General features: G+C 39.1%; 1 protein-coding gene across 1 annotated transcript in view; it reads right to left on the bottom strand.

The window, feature by feature from the left end:
- dtwd2 (DTW domain containing 2) overlaps positions 1-13,290 on the bottom strand; it is a 63,209-nt gene that overhangs the window by 32,597 nt on the left and 17,322 nt on the right. The window lies entirely within an intron of this gene.

The raw sequence follows: 13,290 nt of genomic DNA, 5'->3' as shown, positions 1-13,290 counted from the left end.
GCAAACAGAGCTATAAAAAATCCTTTGGTGCCACATCCCAAAACCCTTTTAAGATTAAAACAGAGCCTGGGAACATTGCACTGGATAGGTCTTGTCAAACATCCATAAAGTGATATTCAAACAATTATCTTCAGGGATTAAGGTAGAAATCCATCTCTAAAAAGGAACATTAATATTAACAGCCTTACATCTGGTGCCAATTTATTTCCTCCCAAATTTCACTGAAATATGAAGCTGCTATGACATTTTACAAGATGATGGAGGAATGTGTTCTGATGTAAACAGTGGGGAAGATCACACCACAATTAGTCTAATATTAAAATTTCAGATTATACTTCCTTCTATTCCTAACCAATTATAAAAATAATAATTGTTACCAATCCGATGTCCAATGGTGCAAAGTACAGCATTTTGAATAGCTGAACAATATACCATCAAAAGTGATTGAGAGTGCCACAGAGGGTTGAGTTGGCAAAGCCACTGTCAAAGTGAAATTGAGAAAAACAGATTTCCTGAATTAGCTGATTGCAGCCAGTTTTGTTATAGGGCACTGCAACTGGTCTCAGTGCTCCAGTGAGCGAGGGGAAATAAGTAAGACCGGGTCCCTGCTCACAGTCGCTATTCAGTGCTCTCTACTGGAAAATCCATGTGTGTAGGTAACAGAAGAGGTTAGTATCAGGTTTGGCTGTTGTGTCCCTGTTGACATTTGGGGTGGGGGGGGGCGGGGAAGTTGAATAAAAGTTCAAAAAGATGTAAAGATCAGAAAGGACCCTTAGCAACGTAAAGTGAGTTTTTTACAAGTATCTCTTGCAAGTCACAGGACTTGAGAGCTCCTAGCTATGAGACCACCTTTGGCTAGAATCAAGGTTCCTAAAAGAAAATGACCATTTGGAAAAGTCTTGAAGGAAGGGACTGCCTCCTGCACAAACAGACCTCATCATGAGTCAGTGGCTTCAGGAAAACAGGGGAGAAAATTGGGAGAGGAGGGAGAAGATAAAGTAATCTGCATATGATCGTGACTTATCACAACAGTGAGCAGTTTGGGGTCCAGTTGATGGAACTCAGCAGAATTAGGCTATTCATCTCGACCTCTCAGTGATGAATACAGAATTATTTACCACATTTCATAATGCAATGAAACATTATTTATTGTGGGAACTATTTCACTAATCGTCTCACATCACAAACTCAGAATGGTGACATAGTCTGCAACCCATAAGAGAGTAGTTGACATGATATAATAAGAGTCCTTGCATTTGATATAGCGCTTTTCAAGTCTTCTCGACGTCTCAAAGCGCTTCACAGAATAGACTGTAAAGTGTAATTGACCGTATACTTGTGGGCAAAACAAGGCAGCCAATTGCGCACAGTAGTGTCCCACAAACAGTCGTGGATTGAAAAGGATCAATTTATTATTGTTTTGTTTTGGAGGGATTATTATAAGGCATGTGGAGTAAGGAAACTTGCCCAAGGTTTCGCCCTGCATGGAATTGAACCCAGGTATCTCGCTTGCAAGGTGAGTGCTCTAACCACTGAGCCACAGGACTCCACAAGGATTTTTGGCCAATTTTCTGGGGAAAGTTCTTCGTGGATAATGCCTGATTCCCAAAAGTATTGAAGCAAAAACTGCAGAATATTCATCTATTCTCATATCTTCACTATAGCTTTACATGCAGTTTCTGACAATTTCACAATTCAGGCTCACTATCTTAGTACAAAAGTTCGATGTTAAACCTTTTTTGAGGATTATTTACAAATGCGCAGTGCAATGATATAAATCACTTTGAACAGCATTCTTCAGACAAGACATAAGTCTGACCAGAATTATAGAGGGTCATTGTGGCTTTTCTCGTTCCCTAAACAAAGGTTTGCCAAATGCAGCTTCAATAAGGGAGTGCCCCTTAAAACTGGCATTAGTACATACAGTGGGACATAGAGAAATGGGAGCAACTTAGACTTTACTAAAACATTTGTTTTTGATATACAGTATATGGTAAATTCAAATGTTATCAATATTGGAAGTACCTCTGTACAAGGCAAACCCAATCTGTTAGTCTTAGTCTGGAGTTCAGCAGTTGTAATTTTGGCGTCACAATAACAACACTCCACTGGGAAGTTACACGCACAATCGTAGCAGTAACAGATGTGCTTAGTAATTATCTTCACTCCTGGTGTGTGGCTTACTAGCTGACACTACAAGTATATTGTACAGTAAATTCAGCAGTAGGCTTTGTTTTACAAATGCTAGTTTGTAAAGAGCCAGAAAAAGAAACATATAATCAGGATTCTTTTTAAAATATAGTTGAGCCCCATACAAAATGAATTATAAGAACATAAGAACATAAGAATTAGGAGCAGGAGTAGGCCATTCGGCCCCTCGAGCCTGCCTCGCCATTCAATACGATCATGGCTGATCTTCAGACCTAACTCTAATTACCTGCCCTCTCCCCATATCCCCTAATCCCTCTATTTTTAAAAAATCTATCAGTCTCAGCCTTGAGATGTTCAAGGACTGAGCATCTACAGCCTTCTAGGATAGTGAATTCCATAAATTCACTGTCCTCTGAGTGAAGAAATGTTTCCTCAACTCTGTTCTAAAAGGCTGACCCTTAATTTTAAGACTGTGACCCCTGGTTATATATGCTCCTACCAGGGGAAACAGACCCTCAGTGTCTACTTTAACCAGCCCTTTAAGAATCTTATATGTTTCAATAAGATCTCCCCTAATTCTTCTGTACTCTAGAGAATACAGCCCTAGTTTATTCAGCCTATCCTCATAGGTCAGTCCCCTCATCCCAGGAACTAACCGAGTGAATCTACGCTGCACCCCCTCTAGGGCAAGTATGTCCTTTTTTAAATAAGGAGACCAAAACTGCACACAATACTCCAGGTGCGGTCTCACCAAGGCCCTATACGGTTGCAGCAAGACTTCCCTACTCTTGTACTCTAAACCTTTTGCAATGAACGCTAACATGCCATTCGCCTTCTTAGTTGCTTGTTGCACCTGCAAACTAACTTTTTGAGACTGGTGTACAAGGACATGCAAATCCCTCTGAACACTAACACTATCTAATCTCTCCCCCTCTAGAAAATAATCTGTTTTTCTATTTTTTCTACCAAGGTGAATAACTTCATACTTCCCCACATTAAATTCCATCTGCCACCTACTCGCCCACTCCCCGAGCCTATCTATATCCCGTTGCAATCTTTTTGCATCATCCTCAGAGCTTACTCTCCCACCTAGTTTAGTGTCATCCGCGAATTTAGATACGTTACATTCAATGTCCTCGTCTAAATCCTTGATGTAAATTGTAAATAGCAGAGGCTCAAGCACTGATCCTTGTGGCACTCCACTAGTCACATCCTGCCAATTCGAGAATGACCCGTTTATCCCTACTCTCTGTTTTCTACCTGTTAGCCACTCTTCAATCCATGCTAATATGTTCCCATTAATCCCGTGGGCCTTAACCTTGTGCAATATATATTCTGTGCCCAATTGGCTACTGCATTTCACCCCCAAAATATACAGTCAATTCACTTTACAGTATAGGAGTCCTGTAGCTCAGTGGTTAGAGCACTCGCTTTGCAAGTGAGAGACCTGAGTTCAATTCCAGGCAGAGGGCGAAACCTTGGGCAAGTTTCCTTACTCCACACGCCTAATAATAATCCCTCCAAAAAACCAAAAACAATAATTAAATTGGTCATTTTCAATCTACGACTGTTTGTGGGACATTGCTGTGCGCAATTGGCTGCCGCGTTCGCCCACAAATATACAGTCAATTCACTTTACAGTGTGTTCTGTGAAGCGCTTTGGGACGTCCTCCTGACGTGAAAAGCGCTATATCAAATGCAAGGATTATTATTATTATTATTATTATTATTCTGTGAAGTGATTTGAGACGTCTCGAAGACGGGATAAGGCTCTATATTAAATGCAAGGATTATTATTATTATGAATTCATGGTAAGGCTTTGCATAATCTATGAAGTACAATCCACTTTTACCGACCAGTCTAATGATGCTTTACCAATGTGACACTGTCATTTAAATGGAATTTTCACAACTGATCCAGAAGCTGTCATGAAGTTAGGGAAATGGAAATGAAGCACTTTCCTGTAACCTTTCCTTCATTTCACACATTGGATCTATTCTGGCCTTGATGTTAACACCACATGGCAGAAGGTGTAAATGAGCATGGAGAATTGAGAGTAAGCTGTAGGCCATGGCATTAAAATACTCTTATTTCTCCTGCTGGCATTGTATCAATAGGAATGGGAAGTTTGCCAGTCAAGAGTTTGCAGCAGAAAGCTGCGCTGTTTTCGCTGGTTAAACTCAAACAGTATTCCAACACTTAAGCATAGGCTCCCAAGTCTTGTGTCCTGGCAACCTGTACCTAATACATTCTGGGATTAGGTGAGCAGGGTGGGTCCTTCCAGGGAGAGAGTGCACTCTGTTTCAGGCAAACAAAAATTTCCATGTGTATGTGTAACTTTCAGTAGTTTGGTTTGTGCTCTGAGACTCTACCCTGCGTGGAAGGCGTTATTAGTGGAAGATGTTGTTGTTTTCATATTCTTAAACATCGTGGTGGATTTACGTTTGTGTCAGATACTAGTCTGACCAATTTTGAAAAAAAATAGGAGAAGGAATTAGTAATGAATCAGTGGAATAGTCAATTGTGGACTACAGTAGTTATCGACAGATATAATTAGTCATGTCACTGTACTTAAAACCAGTGACCAATTGAGGCTTCATTATAACCACAGAGTAGTTTCATGTCAAATTACACACAGTCCTGTTTGTGATCAGCCGGACATCTAATACATGAGAAATAATTTCCATCATCATGCTCAAGAGTATCGAAACAAACTGTTTGTGATGATTGAGCTTCATGTACCAATGTGTCAATCAAGCTGCTATGCTCCCAGTGGAACAGCCCCATAAATAATAGACTTTAACTATAAGAAATACATTGCTACAGGAAGGACTCTTGTCTTGTATGTGTACTGAGCTAAAGCTACTTCTGCTGGCCACATATAAGGAAGCACATTGCAAGCAAAAAAAAGGATATTGAAAGAATCAATCTTTTGGATGAGATGTAAAATTAAGCTCTCGTCTGTCTATTCAGGTAGATGGTAAAGATCTCGTGACACTCTTCGAAAAAAGAAATTAATTTTTCCTGTTGTACTGGCCAAAAATTCTTCCAGATTAATTGGCTATTTAACTCATGGCTGCTCATGAAACTTTGCTGGCACAAATAGCTGGATGTTTTCAGTTACTACATTTGACAGCAATTACTTTAAGGCAATAAAACTGTGATAAAAATCTATAAAAATAGTTACTTTCTTTATATAGATCACAAGATTGGATTGAATGACCACCCTTCCTGGCAAACAGTTCCAGTCATTCTTTACGCTCTGGATAAAGAAAAATCACCTGACTCTTGGTGTCTTCCCTGAAATTGCCCTTTGCAACTCTTAAACTATGTCACTTCTTCCATTGACTGGAACTATTTGCCAGGAAACATGGTTGAGACCAGAACATCAGCCACATTTCAAAAAAGCAGCTTTATAATGTGATGTGAGGATGATAGGGTGGGTATTCTGTAAGGATGAGTTCAGAAAGGCCGAAGAGCCTTCTTAATCCAAACCAATCTTGTGATCTACTTAAAAAATAGCCAATTAATCTGGAAGAATTTCTGTCCAGTACAACAGGAAAAATTAATTTCATTTTTCGAAGAGTGTCATGAGATCTTTACCACCTACCTTCATTTTTATAGATTTTTATCACAGTGAAATATCTTAAAGTAATTACTGTCAAATGTAGTAACTAAAAACATCCAACAATTTGTGCCAACAAAGTTTCATGAGCAGCCTTGAGTTAAAAATGCTAAAGTATTGTTCTGGGTTTACTTTTTCAACCCCATTAAAAATGTTATACACCTTTACAAGGTCCCGTCTGAGTCACCTTCTCTCAAGACAGAAAAACTCTGGCTTGTCTAATCATAGCTCATAGTTCATTCCTCTAACACTGTTGATCATTCTTGTTACTCTCCTCTGTACTGCTCCTAGGGCCTGGGTAGCTCCCCCACCACTTAATTTGCTGTGACCAGACTGTACGCAGTACTTTAGATAATAATAATAATAATAATAATCCTTGCATTTGATATAGTGCTTTTCACGTCGGGAGGACGTCCCAAAGCGCTTCACAGAACACACGGTAAAATGAATTGACTGTATATTTGTGGGCGAACGCGGCAGCCAATTGCGCACAGCAATGTCCCACAAACAGTCGTAGATTGAAAATGACCAATTTTTATTATTGTTTTTGGTTTTGGAGGGATTATTATTAGGCGTGTGGAGTAAGGAAACTTGCCCAAGGTTTTGCCCTGCCTGGATGCGCCCTGACCAGAGCACCATACAGCCTGAATATGATGTCTGGGAATCTAAACTCAATTGATTTAGCAGAACAGAATCCCAATTGTCTTATTTATTCCAGCCTCATACTGCTTTGACATAGTGAGCGATAGTCAACCCGTAAATCTCTTTCAGCTTCCCCCTTAGCAACTTCTATCCAATCCATGGAGCACATGTGTTTCCTGTTCTTATTTCCTATATGTAGTAACTTGCAATATTGAACTTAATTGCTAGTTATCTGTCCATGTGCACACTCAATTAAGCTCTCTTTGTTGATTTAAAACATGCCAAAAAGATGAATAATAATCAATTAAAATTAATCAATTTAGAACCTTCAACTACATTCTTCATCTAAGAAGTATAGAAGGGATGTAAAGACACTGGAGGGGGTGCAAAGGAGATTCACAAGGATGATCCCAGAACTGAGAGTTTATACCTATCAGGAAAGGCTGAACGTGCTTGGATTCTTTTCTCTTGAAAAGAGGAGGGTAAGGTGAGACCTGATAGAGGTCTTTAAAATTATGAAAGGTTTTGATAGGGTAGACATAGGGAAGATGTTTCCACCTGTGGGGGAGACCAAAACCAGGGGCCATCAATATAAAATAGTCACAAATAGATCAAATAGGGAAGTTAGAAGAAATTTCTTTACAGAGAATAGTGGGAATGTGGAACTTGCCACCACAAGTATTTGTCGAGGCAAATAAAATAGATGCATTTAAGGGAAAGCTAGACAGTTACATGAGGGAGAAATGAATGGAAGGTTATGCTTGAAGGCTTATAATAATAATAATAATTTGATATAGCGCTTTTCACGTCGGGAGGACGAGGAAGGGCAAGGGGAGGCTCATGTGGAGCATAAACACCGGAATAAACCAGTTGGGCTGAATGGCCTGTTTCTGTGCTGTATATTCTAATGTATTCTAATGTCTACACTTTGTTTGTGATCAGCTGGGCATCTAACACATGGGAAATAATTTCCATCATCATGCTCAAGAGTATCGAAACAAAACTGAGAGTTCCATGCGTCCCATTCAAATGCAAATTCCCATGACTGAAATGTAATGCACATTCTCTCCCTGGAAGGACACAACTTGTTTTCCTAATTCTGGAGAATATTAGGTACAGGTCAACAAGAGCCCAAATTTAAGGGACCCTAGAGTGTGCATTGGGGGTACTGCTGGAGTTTAACAAACTAAAAATGCACACCTTGTCATTGATATTGCTGCTGGCAAGCTTGCCTGCTCCTTGACCAGCTAGCACCACCTCCGGCTGTTGGGCTTTGACTTTTAGGGTTAACAGGAGCTGAGTGGGATAGCTAATCAGTTCAGTTAAAAGGTATGTATTCGACTCGCCAACATGGCATGGAAAAGGTTTCTTTCTGTGTTTGCACCTTTCTGTATACATGTTATTTTTAATTCTCTGCAGATTGACAGGTGTTGTTTTAGTTCTCTGCAATAAAACTTGTCTCTGTTTTGTCAAATGCAAATATATGCACTAATCTCAAAGGCACAGTGCACAACATGAAGCATTACTGTGAAGAAAATAGAATTGAAAGCGCCTGGTTCAAAAGCAACCACTTGTTCCCGAAAGAATAATTATTGCATTAGGGGATGCTAATTATACCCCAGCATGACTACTTCAGATTACTTTGCTAATGGTGAACCACTGTAGAATGTCTGCCAGGTAGCGCAGATTAAGCACTGACTTGTATTACTACCTTCAAAAAAATCTTTTGCGTCCTTGAGACTTAAAAGAGCAAACCAAAGTATAAATTAATGCTTTGAAAGCTTTGAAAATAACTCTGAATCATTCCAAATACGCTTGCAAAGTTTCTAATGTAAAATATTAAAGTGGGGGCACAAAATATCAATAATAATAATCCCTCAAGAAAAAACAATAAAAAAATTGGTCACTTCAATCCACGATTGTTTGTGGGACACTGCTGTGCGCATTGGCTGCCGCATTTCACCCACAAATATACAGTCAATTCATATATTCTGTGAAGCGTTTTGAGACGTCTAGAAGACGTGAAAGGCGCTATATCAAATTCAAGGATTATTATTATGATTATCAAGTATAAACATTTACTAATTAACAATATGTGCCAAATAAATTGAATAATTTTTTTTAAATGTTGCAATAAAATGTAACTGAATGAAATAATTAGATTTGAATAATCTATCCAGATACAATCCCATGCAGACAAAATAAAGGGCTGCAAGGGCACAAAAGTCCAATACGGGGAAGAAATCAAATGAAAACACAGAAAGTCTTTGATGAAATCCCCATTCTGAACGATTCAATGCTCTAAAATGCCTGTGAATATCCAGCAGAAATGCAAATTGGTGCCTCTTGTGGTAGATAGTGGTTACTACTATTACTGCATTTTCCTAATTAATTATCACTGCTCCACTGATTTGTGTTTTTACAGACTTGAGTATCCTCCCCTCCTCCCTAGGGAAAAGATCCTTGTTTCTTACCCTAGTTAACTTTAAACCTCTGATCATATTTGTACATGCGCCAATGCAACAACAACAACATTGCACCTCCCTAATAAAAATATGTAGAACCATCTGAGTCTGATGGATTAAAATAATGCATCAACACAGAATGAAAATATGTTTTGTTATAAGAAAAATGAATTGAAATTCATGTGGTTTGACATTTTAGTGTGTACCTGCACTTCCCAGTCATAAGAAGGCAAACAGTTTGGTGGATCCGTGAGGAAAGATGCATCATCATGTTTTACTAAATGACCACAAAATGACCCAGGAGACAGATACTGATAAGAGTTTTCCAAGTGTGAATAGAAAAAGTAAAGATTGGGAATTTAAACAAAACAGAGGGAAAAACAGAAAAGCATGGTTTCATTGGTGTGTTTTTCTAGATCAATATTTATTTGTAAATACAATACTGTTTGTGCAGTCTCCACGGCACAGTTGGTAACACTTAGGGACTATGAGCTCAAAGTCTAAGTTGACACTTCAATGCAGTGCTTGTGGAACGCTGTATTGCTGAAAGTACCCTTCATTTAGATATTAAATTAAGGTCTCATCTGCCTATTCAGATGGGCATTAAAAGATATCCCATGATAACTTGACCCTGCTTAACTAGTCACTATCAGTTAAGTTGTCAATATCCTGGCCGTCAATATGATGTCAATATCCTGGCCATTTCCCATGCAAAATGTTAATAAGGAACTCCACTTTACTTGTTACTCCTCTTAACATGTAACTATTTGCATTCTAGAAGTTCTTGTTAGTTCTTACAATCTAAAACTGATCAGATAACTCGTTCCATAACATGGCACCTTGCATCAATGAGGCCCCCCCGCCTATCCTATGACTAGTGTGGAAGATTGGTGGAGATTGGAAGCGGTGTCTCGCTTGCAAGGCGAGTGCTCTAACCACTGAGCTACAAGACTCTACAAATTATTTAGGATATACTGTAAAGGGGGGTGGCAGAGTATTTTGTGGGCAACATGTTTATGTTTACTATTTAATTCAGTTTGCTGCATCAATAGATTCCAAGATGTATATCTTGTAAGTGAACCATTGTCAGATTGTAAGGGAATAGAAAAAGAAACATATAATCAGGAGTCTAACATGAAAAGTATACAAAACAATCAGGGATTTATTTCAAAGATGTGCAAAATAAATTATACATTCTCTACTACACAGCTTTAAACAACCTACTTTTATCTTTCAAACTTTATTCGGTATTACCAACAAGGCACTTACATTTAAATCTATTTGTTTTCACAATTTTGATCCCACTCCTGTACACTCCTAAGTTCCTATGAACCTAAAATTCACAGCATGTCAATCATCTTAGCCCACCATTTTTTCTTAGCATGAATGAATAAGCACCACCAATTATACAAGTGTAGAAAGAAGCAAGCTTATTAACTGGTGCTTTGACTCCTTCAGTACTCAAGATTGGTGCAGAGTTCAGTCGACTGACACCAAACAGTTAAAAGAAGCCAATGTATAAAAGGAACATTTTTAAGTGGGTGTTGCCACTTAAATCTTTTTTTTGTGTAGAGAAGGTCAGCCTTCAGTCCACAGGCAATAGAATAAAGCAGACTTTTTTACAAAAGGTTTATCAAAGATATTGAATAAAGTCCATTGTACCTGATATAAAGTCCTGTAAAATAACATTTCATTCAAATAAAAGATCAAAGTCTGGTATGTTTGGAGGTTAGAATGCAAGAAGCCGTCTGCATTGTCTGTTTAAAGCAGTAAAAAGTAAGAGAGAACTGGACAAATTATCTTTTTCTCTCGGAGTGCGATCAGCAGGTTCAAACGTCAAATCATTGATAACTGTGGAACTGCACTCTCTGATTTACAGTGATCAGGTTTACCTTTAATGCATTTACTGCATATTTCAAAGACGTGATAAGATGCTATAACAAATTTAAGGATTATTATATTTTGTTCTCACCCATTTGATTTTACACTGGTAATAAAGCTGGCGCATGGCCTATAAAACCATATTCTAACCTGTGAATCTTAACAGGTTTGGGGCTAAAATATAATATTAGAGGTAGAAGTGGTGGAGGTGGGGGGTGGTGGGTAAATTGACACAAAGCTCTATAGACCTTTCTCCCTATATTGACAGTTGACACAAATGTGATTTCAAAAAAAGCTCTCTTGATTTTTCCCTCTCTCGGTCCTGGAGAACTGGAAGCAAATTAAACTGCTGGAGATTGCAATAAAAGTAGTGGGTGTTTGGCAGATACATAGATTGGTTGTGGAGTGCGCTGGTCAGGCGCTGACATGCACAACTGGCTTCCTGCTGAGAACTCTTGTTGGGGTTTGAGGGCACCAGCTGATCCAGGCAGCCAAATGAGGTGTCCCAGTATTCATTCCTCAACAACACAGCAATGCTAATGACATCTCTGTCAACGTCAAGCCACTTTTGAACTTCCTTGAAGCAAAAAATGGTTCGATCTATTTGTTGGTCTGACACAAATAATGTGTTGGTAGCACTCTCCTCTCGGGGTACAAAGGGTTTGTGTTCAACCCCTATGTCGGGTTTGAGTTCAGTCCACTTTTTGAAAAGGGAAGGGACTTTCTCCTGGTGTCCTGGCCAACAAATCGCAAGATAAATTCATCATTTACTTCATGAGTGTTCTGGGAACTTGCTTTTTACAAATCAGGATTTGCCTACAAACATAATTACTACATCAGGCAGCAAATATCTATTAAGCACTTTGACATTTTTCGAAGTTATAGGGACATATCAAGGGTGATTCTTATTTTGACTGTTAAGCGCCACGACTGTTTTCGTTGGCATTTCCGCCAGTAAGGTTCCACAAACACTCATGAGACGACTGACCAATTTATCCAGGGAATCATTGGCCAGAAAACCAGGAGAAAATTCCCTTCTCTTTTCAAATACTGTCAAGGAATCTTTAACCTCCATCTGAAAACAGGACTTTGGTGTAACGTGACATTTCTGAAGTTGTGAATGCAGCAGCACTAGCATAAAGGTACTTTCTCCAATGACAGTGGGCATTTGACATCGGGGAGCTGACAAAGCTGGAAATTTTACACAGCACTACTCAGTAAATTACCTTTATTTCCACATCATCTCTAAGGTGCCTCCACAAGTAATTTCCTGCTGTCGCTGCTATTTTGAAAATAGCTTGAAATATTATTTGTGACTGCGTGCAGAACTTTTTTTTAAATCCCTTTGCTTTGCATTAAATGATGCCATAAAGCAAGTGGTACAAAACCAAGAAAAAATTCATTTTGGACTTGGCAACCTCATTCATCCCTGAAGATTACTGTCTTCAAAGGTCAGGCAGAATTTTACAAAATTCTTAAATTCAGTTTTGAATTTCCTGCCTGTGTTCTGTGGTGCTGTTGAGAACTAATAAGAAAACAACTTTGCACCTGATATATCCCACTTCATGTTGGGAGGACCTTACAAAGCACTTCACAAGATTTACTGTAGAGTGTACACTGTGATCGTGTATTTTATAGGTGTGCTCGGCAGCCAATTTGTGGAATTCTGCAGTATAATGTTTAGAGCACTCGCATTGCAAGCGAGAGGACCCGAGTTTGATTCCCGGGCAGGAGAAAATTTCAAGCAAGATTCCTTACTTCACACGCCTCTGTTTACCTAGCTTGTTAGTCCATTGGTGGATTGCTTTCTGGCAGTAATAAGCCATTATAAAAATAATAATAATTTGATCACTCAATTCACGTTTGTTTGTGAGACACTGCTGTGCTCAATTGGCTGCTGCTTTCGCCCACAAAATATAGTCTATTCACTTTACATTATATTCTGTGAAACGTCTTGAAGACATAATAAGGCGCTATATCAAATGCAAGGATTATTATTATTATATATCAGTTTCACATAAACCGTCACCAAATGGGACCAACCATTTTTTCCCAATTGCTGTCAACCACCAGTGGGTATTCCTAGAGAATTTTTTAAAATTAGTATGTCCCAATTAATTTTCTTCCTCTTGCCTATGCCTTTTCATTTCTCATGCTGGAGTGCGGATCCACGGTAGCTTATTAGAGAGGCCACCTCTCTACGCATCCACACTACCAAGATGGGCTGCTGAACAGGGATCAGAACCAGGAAACTTGGTTGATTTTGCTCTTCCTAACCCTGGAAAGGCCATAGCCAATTTTGCCTAACTGTTGCAGGCCTGGCTGAGACAAGTGAACTCAACCTGGTTCTAACCTCAGCTCTAAGCTGTGGAACTCTCTCCCTCAAATCCTTTGCCTTGCCCCCTTTCTCCCCATTTTCAGGTTGCGCTTGAAGATCTTCCTTTTCGACCATGCCTATGGTTACTGTCCCCCTACTGTATTGTCAGAGCTGCCGTACTTGTTGAGTCGCAGCTCTATCCACTATG

The sequence above is a fragment of the Callorhinchus milii genome, unplaced genomic scaffold, assembly GCF_018977255.1.
Source record: "Callorhinchus milii isolate IMCB2004 unplaced genomic scaffold, IMCB_Cmil_1.0 Scaffold1, whole genome shotgun sequence".
Taxonomy (NCBI): Eukaryota; Metazoa; Chordata; class Chondrichthyes; order Chimaeriformes; family Callorhinchidae; genus Callorhinchus; species Callorhinchus milii.
Note: the sequence above shows the minus strand (reverse complement) of the source record. Positions and strands in the feature narration are given on the sequence as shown.